At 43.8% G+C, this 12,235-nt stretch overlaps 1 protein-coding gene across 3 annotated transcripts in view; it reads right to left on the bottom strand.

Moving 5' to 3' along the window:
• SPECC1L (sperm antigen with calponin homology and coiled-coil domains 1 like) overlaps positions 1 to 10,848 on the bottom strand; it is a 130,076-nt gene extending 119,228 nt beyond the window's left edge. Inside the window, exon 1 of one of the 3 annotated variants that reach the window (XM_035723919.1) lies at positions 10,707 to 10,848. The gene's annotated coding sequence lies outside the window, so the exon portion shown is untranslated. Of the gene's footprint in view, positions 1 to 10,143; positions 10,516 to 10,706 lie in introns of those variants that run through there. The other 2 variants (XM_027576229.2, XM_027576228.2) reach the window with 2 other exon arrangements.
• Positions 10,849 to 12,235: the final 1,387 nt, after the last annotated feature.

The following is a 12,235-nucleotide window of genomic DNA, read 5'->3' as shown; positions in this document are numbered from 1 at the left end:
GGATGCTTAACCAACTGAGCCACCCAGGTGCCCCCAAAATAGAATCTTTTTTTTTTTTATGTTTCTTTTGGGGGGGCTTACTATATTTTTTCTTTAAATTTTTTACTGTTATGTTAATCACCATACTAATCATCATTAGTTTTTGATGTAGTGTTCCATGCTTCATTGTTTATGCACAACCCCCAGTGCTCCACGCAGAACGTGCCCTCTTTAATACCCATCACCAGGCTAACCCATCCCCCACCCCCCACCCCCTAGAACCCTCAGTTTGTTTTTCAGAGTCCATCGTCTTCTCATGGAAAATAAAATCTTTTTTAAAAGAAATAAAGTAAAATAAAATAATACAGAAGGAATGAGGATATATTCCGAATGTGAGAAAAATGAACCAAACAGAATTATCATTAAATTTTATCTAGAGACCATCTCACATTTAAAACTTGCCTCTGAGTAGCTTAAGGAAAAAGGCAAGAAAGAGAAGAGAGGAGGCCCAGCTAAGAGCTCAAAGGATGTAGAGGGAGGATGCAAAGAAGGGGAGCAAGAGGAGAGAGGGCTTTGGTAAACCAGGTCAGGCATCAAGTTTAATCCTCTACCCATCATCCCTTGACACCCCACAGCCTCTGTTACTAGGTAATAACTTGAAAAGGGCAGCTCCTTCAATTCTTGGGCAGTTTATGCAGCCAAATGTCAATGCAATTGGAACTGCCACTTACCAGAATACCTGCCAAAGCAACACAAAACAAATTCCTTCAACTATTTCAATTACAAGAGAAACAATGCCCACCGAAGTCTTCCATTCTCCCGGCTAAATAGCACTGTAATTCCTTCAACCTTATGACAAATGCATTCTAGTTGAAAGGCAGCATATTACAGTGAAAAGGACATAAGACTTTTAGTCAGAAACCAAGGCTCAAATCCAAGCTTGGCCACTGGTTAACTCTGTACTCTTAACCTCATTTCCTCATTTAGAAAAATAAGGAAAATAATAGTCGTGCTAACTACCTCAAGATGTGTTGTGAGAGGACCATATTTAATGAAAGGTACACATGAAATATGTGCTTTTTCAGCTCCGCTGTTATAGATGCTCATTAGATTCCACAGGACTATTAACACAGACTTCATAAAGCTCATATATTAGTTTTATAAATAAAATTCTGGAACCCAACCCAACTAAGCACATGTGTGATGACAGAGGGAGTAAGCAAAAGGCAGGAGAGGAAGTGATTAAAAATCCCAGTACAGCTAGACAGCTTCCTGACTGACATTTATATTCTACACTAGACCTTCAGAAATACAACTTTAACATAAACTTCCAGGTTACTTTTCTTTTTTTTTTTTTTTTTAAAACAAGGAACATGGGGCGCCTGGGTGGCTCAGTCGTTAAGCATCTGCCTTCGGCTCATGAGGGTCATGATCCTGGGGTCCTGGGATCGAGCCCTGCATCGGGCTCCCCGCTCAGCGGGAGGCCTGCTTCTCCCTCTCCCACTCCCCCTGCTTGTGTTCCCTCTGTCGCTGTGTCTCTGTCAAATAAATAAAATCTTAAAAAAAAAAAGAAAAGAAAAGAAAAAACAAGGAACGCTAGTAACTGAAATGTGAAAAAACTTTTTTTTTGGCAAAACACTTTATTCATTACAATGAAATTCTGGTTATTTATAAATGATTTGCATTCCATCATGGTCGAGCTGGGTCTGGCCAAGCAAGCCTTTGAAGTGGATAGGTAACAGGAAGGTTGAGTATGTGTCTAAAGGGTGCATTTCTAACTTCATTTCCAAGTCCAATATAAAAGAACAAAATCAAAACAGAAATGTTTATTTTAACTGCATTACTTCTACAGCCAACCAAGGGAGGTTAGTGCAGGCCCAAGCAGGCTGCTTATCAATACAAATCTGCCCTTGTGGGGATGGACATTATTTTTCCCTCTAGGCCTAACCACTCTAAAAGACCCAGATTATTTTCCCTAAGCATCAGCATGAGTCATTTAGAGTAGGCCTTACTGTAGGAATAACCTCCTTAATTCACAGGGCAATATAATAATAAATACATAAAAGTTCAGAAAGAAAGAAAGATTTCTGTATGGGCCTGGAAGTTATGCCATGTCACCTAAAAGTACTCTGGGCTGCATCCATCAAAAACTACTAACACACCTTAGCTGGCTTTTGGTCAAGGGTGTCTATTAACTGATCACTAGAATAAGAGGGCTTGGATACAATTTATAAATATGCAAACTTCGGGGTGCCTGGGTGGCTCAGTAGGTTAAGCTTCTGACTCTTGATCTCAGCTCAGGTCTTCATCTCAGGGTCGTGAGTTCAAGCCCCGTGTTGGGAACCAACTTTAAAAAAATATATAAAAAAAAAAACTTTGCTACCAAGACCTTTCAGGTTCATCAGTTTATCCCCAGAAAAACTCCATATCCACACTTACCAGCTGGTTGTTTTCTATTTTTTTCTTTATGAAAATGTTTCTACTTTCACCTGCAAGTGATTAATACTAATACAGACTTATAGTAGCTTGTAACATCTAGAGTAATCTCTAGCCTTTAGTACTTCATAAAATACACTACTCAGAAAGCTGCCACAGACTCAAACTGCACTGCTAAAACCCTATCTATATTATTTATTTCCTGACTTCTCACCAACTCCCCTACCAGAAAGTAAATTCTACGAATGCAGAGGATTTTGTTTTGTTCAATGCTGTTGCCCAGAGCCTAGAACCATGCCTGGCACTTAAGAGCCACATAATAAATATCTGCTGACTTGATGGGGCACCTGGCTGGCTCAGTCAGTAAAGCTTATGATTCTTGATCTTGGGGGTTGTGAGTTAAGAGTCCCACGTTAGGCACAGGGTTTACTTAAGAAAACTACATTAAACTAACTAAGTAAGTAAGTAGCTATCTGCTGAATTGAATGACTAAATGGTGTATTTTTCCTACGGAATACCACTATGAAGCCATTAATCACAATGAGTCAGTGATGCCAGCTAATTTAATGGAATTTAATGGAAGTATTAAGTGAAGAAAACAAGAAGTATCAAAAAAAAAAAAATCCCATTTTTTAAATTTTTTTTTATTTTTTAAAAAGTTTATTTATTTATTTGACAGAGAGAGACACAGTGAGAGAGGGAACACAAGCAGGGGGAGTGGGAGAGGGAGAAGCAGGCTTCCCACCCAGCAGGGAGCCTGATGTGGGGCTCGATCCCAGGACCCTGGGACCATGACCTGAGCCGAAGGCAGACGCTTAATGACTGAGCCACCCAGGCGCACCCACCCCCCATTTTTTTTAAAGTATACTCCGAAAACCTTACATCGATGAGGAGGTGGAGAATCTGAAACCCTCATACACTGCTAGTGGGAATGTAAAATGATGCAACTTTGGAAAACAGTTTGGTGGTTCCTCAAAGTTTAGCACAGCTACCATATGACCCGGTAATTCCACTCTGAGGTACACACCCAACAGAACTGAAAATATTCATCCACAAAGAAACCTGTACATGAATGTTCACAGCAGCATTATTCATATTCAGCAAAAGTGGAAAAACCCCAAATGTCCATCAACAAAGTATAAACTATTATTTGGCCATAAAAGGAATGAACTACTAATAAATGCTGCAATGGACAATCCTTAAAAATATGTTAAATTAAAGAAGGCATGTCTTCATTCATTTGAATGAGCACAATTGTATGATTCCATTTCTATGAAATCCCCAGAACAGGCAAATTTACAGAGACAGAAGTAGATTAGGGATTTCCAGGGGCTGGAGGGAGTGGAGAATGGGCAGTGACTATTAATCAGAACAAGGCTTCTTTGTAAGGTGATGAAAATGTTCTGGAATTAGAGAGTGGTGATCAATGCACAACTTCACGGATATACTTAAAACCACTGAAGTGGGGCGCCTGGGTGGCTCAGTTGGTTAAGCGACTGCCTTCGGCTCGGGTCATGATCCTGGAGTCCCGGGATCGAGTCCCACATCGGGCTCCCTGCTCATCTGGGAGTCTGCTTCTCCCTCTGACCCTCTTCCCTCTCATGCTCTCTCTCTCTCATTCTCTCTCTCTCTCAAATAAATAAAATCTTAAAAAAAAAAAAAAAAACACTCAAGTGTACACTTCAAAAAGGTTGAACTTTATGGTATATAAATTATATCTCAATAAGCCTATTATTTTTTTAAAAACACACATGTTTGCAAATGAATACGTGATCGAATACATGAATACATCAGTCACGTATTCAACTGAATACAGGCACTCAGGTATTCTTGTATTCAAATGAATACATGAATGATAAAGAATGATGAAGAACGGAGTATGGAAGGGAGGAGGGGGCCAAGGCTTAAGGCAAGGAGAAGAAAAAAAAAAAGACAAAAAATGCAAGGCTGGAGGCCTTGCATGGGGGGGACTGGGCAAGGCTGAATAAGCCTGCAATGAGCTGAGCATGGAGAATAAAAAGGAGGGAGCTAGGGTTGAAAAGCTGCAGGTAACTGGTAACGGGGGAGACACAGCAGACCTAGTTAACTGTAAGGATTCAATGGAGTCTGCAGAAAACTCAGTGCCAGAGAGAGAGAACAACAACAAACATGGGAGAGAAGATTTAAGACTGGCTCAAACCCACTAAAGTTTAAAAAAAGAAGTGTGCAAGAAGAAAATCCAATAGGTCCTGCTCAAGAATCCTTGAGCCTGGTAGGATAAAACCAAACCACAACAAGAAGCTTCCAGGGAAAGAGGGAGTGGGACTCAGGACACTGGCTGTCTCCTATGTAGGAGAAAAGGGGCATCTCTTGGGACAAAGTGTCCAACTGTGACTGTTCTGGAAAAAAAGCAGCCCCAACGGACTGCCTCGGGAATTCTCAGTAGAAAAGGTGCAACTGGAAAATGAATGACTTGGGATTTTTCCCAAGAATATGAGAAGGGAGAAAGGAAGAAATGGACAACTTTAATTTTTAACCGGTATTTCTTCACAAATCTTAACAGTGCTGCCAGGTTTTCTGCATGCCTCTTTCCTAAGCTTAACCAGGTCTTTTTTTTTTTAAGATTTTATTTATTTATTTATTTAAGAGAGAGCGAGCACAAGCAGAGGGAGAAGCAGGCAGAAGGAGAGGGAGAGGCAGACACCCCGCTGAGTAGCGGGCCCAATGTGGGACTCGATCCCAGGTGACCTGAGCCGAAGGCAGATGCTTAACTGACTGAGCCACTCAGGCGCCCTTAGCCAGGGTCTTTTTTATTTTTCTTTGTACAACCTCAGTTCTTTAGAAAAGAAGTATAATAAGGGGCCTTTTTATAAGAGACAAACTATCTTGGGCGCCTGGGTGGCTCAGATGGTTAAGCAACTGCCTTCGGCTCAGGTCATGATCCCGGAGTCCTGGGATCGAGTCCCACATCAGGTTCCCCGCTCAGCGGGGAGCCTGCTTCTCCCTCTGACCCTTTCCCCTCTCGTGCTGTTTCTCTCTCTCTCTCTCTCTCAAATAAATAAATAAAATCTTTAAAAAAAGAGAGACAAACTATCTTTCCCCTTTACCATTTTTTTTCCTTAACATTTTATTTTTGGGGCACCTGGGTGACTAAGTTGGTTAAGCATCCACCCAACTCTTGGTTTTGGCTCGGGTTATGATCTCACGGGTGGTGGGATCGAGCCCGGAGCAGGGAATCCATGTTCAGTGGGGGTCTGCTTGAGAATTCTCTCCCTCTGGCCCTCATCCCGCTCACACGCCTACAAGTGCACACAAGAGCTCCTCTTGAAAATAAACAAGTCTTTAAAAAAAGAAAAAGATTTTATTTTTAAGTAATCTCTACACCCAACATGGGGCTCAAACTCACAACCCCGAGATCAAGAGTCAAATGCTCTTAATGCTACTAATTTCTGTACTTAGAGGACTGACTGATCTCAGCTACCTCTAAGGGTATCCTGCCCTTTATCATTTGTTTTCCCTAGGCTGTATGCACAATAGACAAACTTGCAATTTAATATCTTTGTTTCTTCAACAAAGATATTACTTTTACTGTCCAAACACATCAAATTAAAACAAAAACAAAAAACCGAAGGTGGAAGGTATCCAAGGGGAAAGATGGAAGCAATACAGAACAAATGCATATTCCTTCCAGAGCTGGGAACAAAGATAATGCCCACCTGGTTTCTGGTTTATAAAACACGTATGAGAGACAGTCCCTCCTTCAAGAAATAAGATTTGAGTTTGCAAATTGGTGTGTACAACTGGGAGGTGTCTCACAGCTGGAGAGGTCAAGCACACCTGGAGTAAAACTCTTATTATGGGCAAGGACTTAAGGTGACTTCTACTTCCTTGGTGGTGCTGACATGCCCAGCACATGATGCACCCAACAGATTAACAACCTTTGGTCAAACCACACACTCTGTTACGCACTGTGACGTCATTGGCTGATGGAGGGAACAGACAAAACACAGGGCACCAAATCCTCACTAGACAAGGAGCTGGACAAGTATGCAGGAGATAGGTCAAGGGATGCCTTCAAGGCAAGGTAATATCTAAGCTGAGTATGAAGGTGATAATGGGATGAAGTGAGGGAAGAACATTCCAGCAGAAGGAGACATGGAGACTGGAGAGAGTTAAAGGACCAAGAGGGGTTCAGCAAAACTCAGTGAAGCACCAAAAAAGGGGGGTGGGGGGATGAGAATGGAGGCCAGAGCCCAGTGATGAAGCACCCTGGATACCAAGATAAGGATTAGTCAATCTGATTATGAAGACAGTGGGAGCCACTGAGGAACTTAAAATTGGTGGTGGTGGGGGGGCGCCTGGGTGGCTCAGATGGTTGAGCGTCTGCCTTCGGCTCAGGTCATGATCCCAGGGTCCTGGGATCGAGCCCCACATCGGGCTCCTGGCTCAGCAAGGAGCCTGCTTCTCCCTCTCCCTCTGCCTCTCTCCCTGCTCATGCTTTCTCTTCTCCCTCTCTGTATCTCTGTGTCTCAAATGAATAAATAAAATCCTTTAAAAAAAAAAAATTGGTGGTGGGGATGTGGGGTGACTATCAACATATATTTTGGAAAGACAAGAGGCAGGAGCAAACCTCTGGATTTAAGCAGAAAAGAACTACACTAACGATGTGGGAAAAACACTGTTAACAGATCTGCACTCTTTTCTAGTGGACAAATTTCCTTTTGGGAGTTACCCAATTATTCTTTGAAAATTGAGAACTTAGAGGTAACTGAGATCAGTCAGTCCTCTAAGTACAGAAATTAGTATTACAAAGATTTAGACTGCATTATTCATTTTAACCCAAGACACTTAAAATGTGTTTGATACATTTTGATATATTATAGTTTTGTGAGTACCAAAAAAAAAAAAAAAAAAGATTTACGGGGCACCTGGGTGGCTCAGTCGGTTAGGCGGCTGCCTTCGGCTCGGGTCATAATCCCAGGGTCCCGGGATCGAGCCCCACATCGGGCTCCCTGCTCAGCAGAGAGCCTGCTTCTCCCTCTTCCTCTGCCTGCCTCTCTGCCTACTTGTTCTCTCTCTGTATCTCTCTGCCAAATAAATAAATAAAATCTTTAAAAAAAAAAAGATTTACAATAACTTTAAATCTTATGTTATTAACAGCAGACCAGGATGAATTTTAAAGACTTCACAGACACAAAGATCACCTGCTACATTCACTTTGGAACAAACCATTGCCACTTCTTCCCCTCAGCATATCTGAAATACAGTCTGTAAGCCTAATTTCTCGATGGTCATGTTGTTGCACAGCAAAAGACTGAGGCCACAATACTAAAAGATTTCTGAGCTGAGAGAGAAACCCCATGGGGGTTCTTTACCTCAGCAGCTAGTCTATTCACCAATAACAATTCCAACCACCAGGAGGAATTTCCCTGCCTAGGCTTATTTTGTTGGCACAAGCACACACACAAAAATATCCTGACATTTTATATCCAGTAGGAAAGAATAATCCAAATAGTAACATCTTTAAAACCAAGCAAATTTAACCAATTTTCCCACTTGCCTGTGGATTTGGACAGATGGCCACAAAGTCAACTCATATTTACTCTTAAAAAATAATCGAGGGGTGTCTGGGTGGCTCAGTCGTTAAGCGTCTGCCTTCGGCTCAGGTCATGGTCCCAGGGTCCTGGGATCGCCCCGCATCGGGCTCCCTGCTCAGCGGGAAGCCTGCTTCTCCCTCTCTCACTCCCCCTGCTTGTGTTTCCTCTCTCCCTGTGTCTATGTCAAATAAATAAATAAAATCTTTAAAAAAAAAAAATCTATATTTTAGTCTTCTTAGCACCAAAAGCCCCAGGAACTTTTTCCTAAACTCCCTAACGACAAGAGCAAAACAAAGATTTTAGGCTCTCTTTATTTCTAAAAATATCTTATTGTGGTAAGATGACCAACCTTGTATTTGCCGTTTACAATCACCATATACCACCATTTACTATCAACATCATTTCAAAAAAGATTCTTAATTTCAACACCAAGAAAATGACTTATCTTTTTTTTTACAAAGGGCAGTCCTTTCATTGAATAAATTTAGTTTAATGAAAAACTCCCTCACATTGTCCTTGTTTTTCTGTGTACACTGAGGCCCATTCAACACTCCCTGTCAGGGGTCTGACCAAGAGTCTCCCAGATTTGTTCTCACCAGTTTTATGACGGCCTCACTCCCTGTCTTTGCGGAGGGACCACAAACAATGTCATGAAACTGATGAGAAGACCCAGTTCTACTATGAACGAAGGAGGACTCTGTAGACGAGGATTCATTAAGTGTTAAAAGTGGCAACCGGAGCTTGTTTCCATCTCTTCCCTCCTCCCTCACCCCCCACACCTTACAGATAGGGAAAGAAAGGTCCAGAAAGGAAAACCGATTTGCCCAAAGCCATAAAACCAAGAGAGTAACTCTAGCCTGCTGATACCCTGTCACCAGTCCTCTACCAAGCTGGACAGTCTGCGTAATTTAAGTACAAGTTAGCCATGTGATTTATGGGCACCATGTGGTTTGAGGAACCTGGGGGGTTCAGTCGGTTGGGCATCGCACTCTTGATTCTGGCTGGGGTCGTGATCTCAGGGTCCTGGGATGGAGGCCCACTCCAGGCTCAGTGCAGAGTCGGCTTGAGATCGTCCCCCTCTGCCCCTCCCCCCACTCGTGGGCACGCGCACACACCCATGCGAGCTCTCAAATAAATACATCTTTAAAAATTAAAAATAAATATGCATATGGTTACATGGCAAGTTTTATGTATTATGAAAACCCAACCCTGGTAGTAATTTTGAACAGAAGCAATACTATCAGCTGAGTCATGTGAAATTGAAGATGTACTGTGTCAAATCGGTTATAAAGAGAACCTCTGCTTCACAGACATCCCATCTCAAGACAACACAATGTAGATACACACACTAAAAATTCAAGTTTAAAGCTTTTCTATGGCACAATATTCACCTTCTTACTGAAAATGAATGTCAAGAAAATCCCTACATACCTAGAGTCTACGCAGGCTATTAAGAAACATTCTCAGCTACCTAAAGTTGCTGAGTCTTTAAAGACTCTGCTTGGTGTAGAGTAAATCATAGAGGGAAAGAAGACATTTTTAAAGAGGAAAAAAAAAATAACTGGATGAGTTAGCTATTTCTTTACCGAAAAAGATTTTCCCCAAATCAATACCCTACTTCTCCTTACAGATATACCTGTCGGTATTGATTTGACTATTTCAAAACCTACACGTGTTATGCTGATGTCTGCTGATGTCTACAAAGCTCTGATTTCATCTCAAGATACATCCTCCTGACTGACAGCAAACGCTGTTGGGCTCTACAACATTTTTTAGTTTCCTGAATCTGTTGCAACAAACTTAGAAAACATTATCAATGGCTTCAGATGCTCTTTTTACAACACATTTGTCCCTGTAATTAATACAGGGCAGCGAATTTATGGGAATTTCTCCTGGACCCTCCCGTACTTGCCGGCAAATTATCAAGGGCATCAACAAATCAAAGCTCTCTACATTTGAATGATCACAGGAATCCTTACTTGGTCTTGTAAATAGGTTGAAACTACGTGGAAACTAATTTATTTTCTAGTCATCTCCAGGAGAGGTGCCCAACAAAGAACTATGTCGTCTTAAAATATAACCACTTATGCCACACAATTACCAGATTGAGGGGAATGCAAAATTCCCTCAACAAAACACATTCATAGCCAACCTGATGCAACTAACCAGGTCTCACAGGTCTCAAGAAAAAAACGACATTCCGCTCCCTTAATGATGACCTCCCTTCTGCGCGGGGCGAAGGTGGGGGCGCGTGCCCCGGCGGAAGCAGAGCCCGCAGGAGGCCCGGGGTCCCCCGCCCGCGGCCCTGCTCCGCGAGCCGCGTCCTTGGAGCCCCGGGCAGCGATGTCTCCGCCGGGGGAAGGGGACCAAGGGGCCAGGGCTATGGGGCGCCGGCCCCAGCCTCTTCTGGAGCGCGGGGAAAGCAAAGCGCGAGGGTCACGCTCAGCCCCTTGGCTAAAAAGGACCACCAGGCGAGGGGCCCACAACCACCTGGGCCGTAACGCCAGCCAGGAACGGCCGGCAGACCCAGGGGTCGGCGGAGGGGGACGGCGCAGGCGCGGGACGGGCTGGGGGGGGGGGGGGCCCGGCGGGGGACGGCGCAAGCGCGGGCCCGCTGGGGTCTGCGGGGCCGCCTGGGCCTGGCCGCGCGGGCGGCGCTGAGAAGATGGACAGGCCCGCCAGCGTACACTGGGGGAACCCGGCCCTGGCTCTTACCGCGCGGCGCCGCCTCGCTCGCTCGCTGGCTCCGGGTTGGGGCCGGGCGGCGAGCTCGCCCGGTGGCGCGGCCCGAATCCGTTGAGTCCGGCCTCAGGGCAGCAGCCAACCCCGCGGCGCCGTTCGCCCGGCCCGCCCTGCCTCCTTCGCGGCCCCCGCCCTCGGCCCGCCCCTGTCCCGCCCCACACAGCCGCCACTGATTGCGCAGGCGCCGCAAGGCCCCCCCTACATCCCGCCGCCGCGCAGGCGCCTGCCGCCCCGCCCACTCCGCTCGCGTCCCTCCCGTCTCTGGGTAGCGCAGGCGCCCTGTCCCCCGGCCAGCCACAAAAAAAAAGGTTCCAGCAGCCTGTATGGACGCGTCGGGGTTTGCGCTGGAGCTGCGGATGGCGGGTGCTCCTGAATGCTGTGTTCGACGGGGCGGGGTGATGAGTGTAGAGCTTCCTCTTTCCAAAAACCTGACCTCAGCCAAAGGTCCACCTTTCATGCAGCACGTATTTACAGTGTGCCAAAGACGGTGGTGGGCGACGAGGTAGGCAGTGGTGGTAAAAACACGCAAGCCCTGCCCTCCTGGCGCTCCCTGTGCGGCAGGGAACACAGACACTAAATAAGCGATCCATCAAAAACAGGAGGCTAAATATCCTTTATCAAGTTAAGGAAGTTCTGTTAGGTCACAGTTGTCATACAGGTTTTTTCCTTAGATAGTTTGAACTACGTTAATACATTTTTATTACATCATCTTAATTTCCCAGAAAAAAAGAAAAATTGGACTTGATAAATTTTTAATACATTGCTGGACTATTCGCTAATATTCTATTTAGCATTTTTGCATATATGTCCATAAGTGATTTTGGCCTTTCCTTTTACTTATACTGTTGATGTCTGGTTTGGGATTAAATTTATAATCAAATCACAATGAGTTAAGGAGACTTCTGTTTTCTTCTTTATCTGGAAGATTATGTTATAAGAGGATTTTTCTTTTCAATGTTTGCTGAAGTTGCCTATAAAATTATCCAGGCCTGGTGTTTTTCTTTGGTTTTGTCTGTTTTGAGACTTTTGAGGGGATAGGATGCAGATTTTAAACTAAGCATTCCATTTCTTTAATGGTTCTAGATTTAGATAGTTTTTTTTTTTGAGTAGGCTCTATGCCCAACATGGGGCTTGAACTCATTACCCTGAGATCAGGAGTCACATGCTCTACTGGCTGAGCCAACCAGACACCCCAAAACAGAACTTCTACTTCTCCCTGTATCATCTTTGCTAAGCTATATTTTTGCAGGAAACTGGATGTATACTGATGTTTTCAAAATCATTGGCATGAGGTTGTTCATATAATTCCTTATAATTTTTTGTTTTAATTTTATTTCAGAAGGCATCCATTCCTATAGTTCCTCTTCCCAAATGCAACTAACTGTATTCAGTTTCTTGATATCCTTCTAGAGATACTTTATGAATATAAACAAATATGCAAAATAAACAGATAAGTTCTTCTGCTTTTTTTTTTAAACATAAATGGTAGGCTACTACACATG

Source organism: Zalophus californianus, chromosome 14 (assembly GCF_009762305.2).
Source record: "Zalophus californianus isolate mZalCal1 chromosome 14, mZalCal1.pri.v2, whole genome shotgun sequence".
Classification (NCBI taxonomy): Eukaryota; Metazoa; Chordata; class Mammalia; order Carnivora; family Otariidae; genus Zalophus; species Zalophus californianus.
Note: the sequence above shows the minus strand (reverse complement) of the source record. Positions and strands in the feature narration are given on the sequence as shown.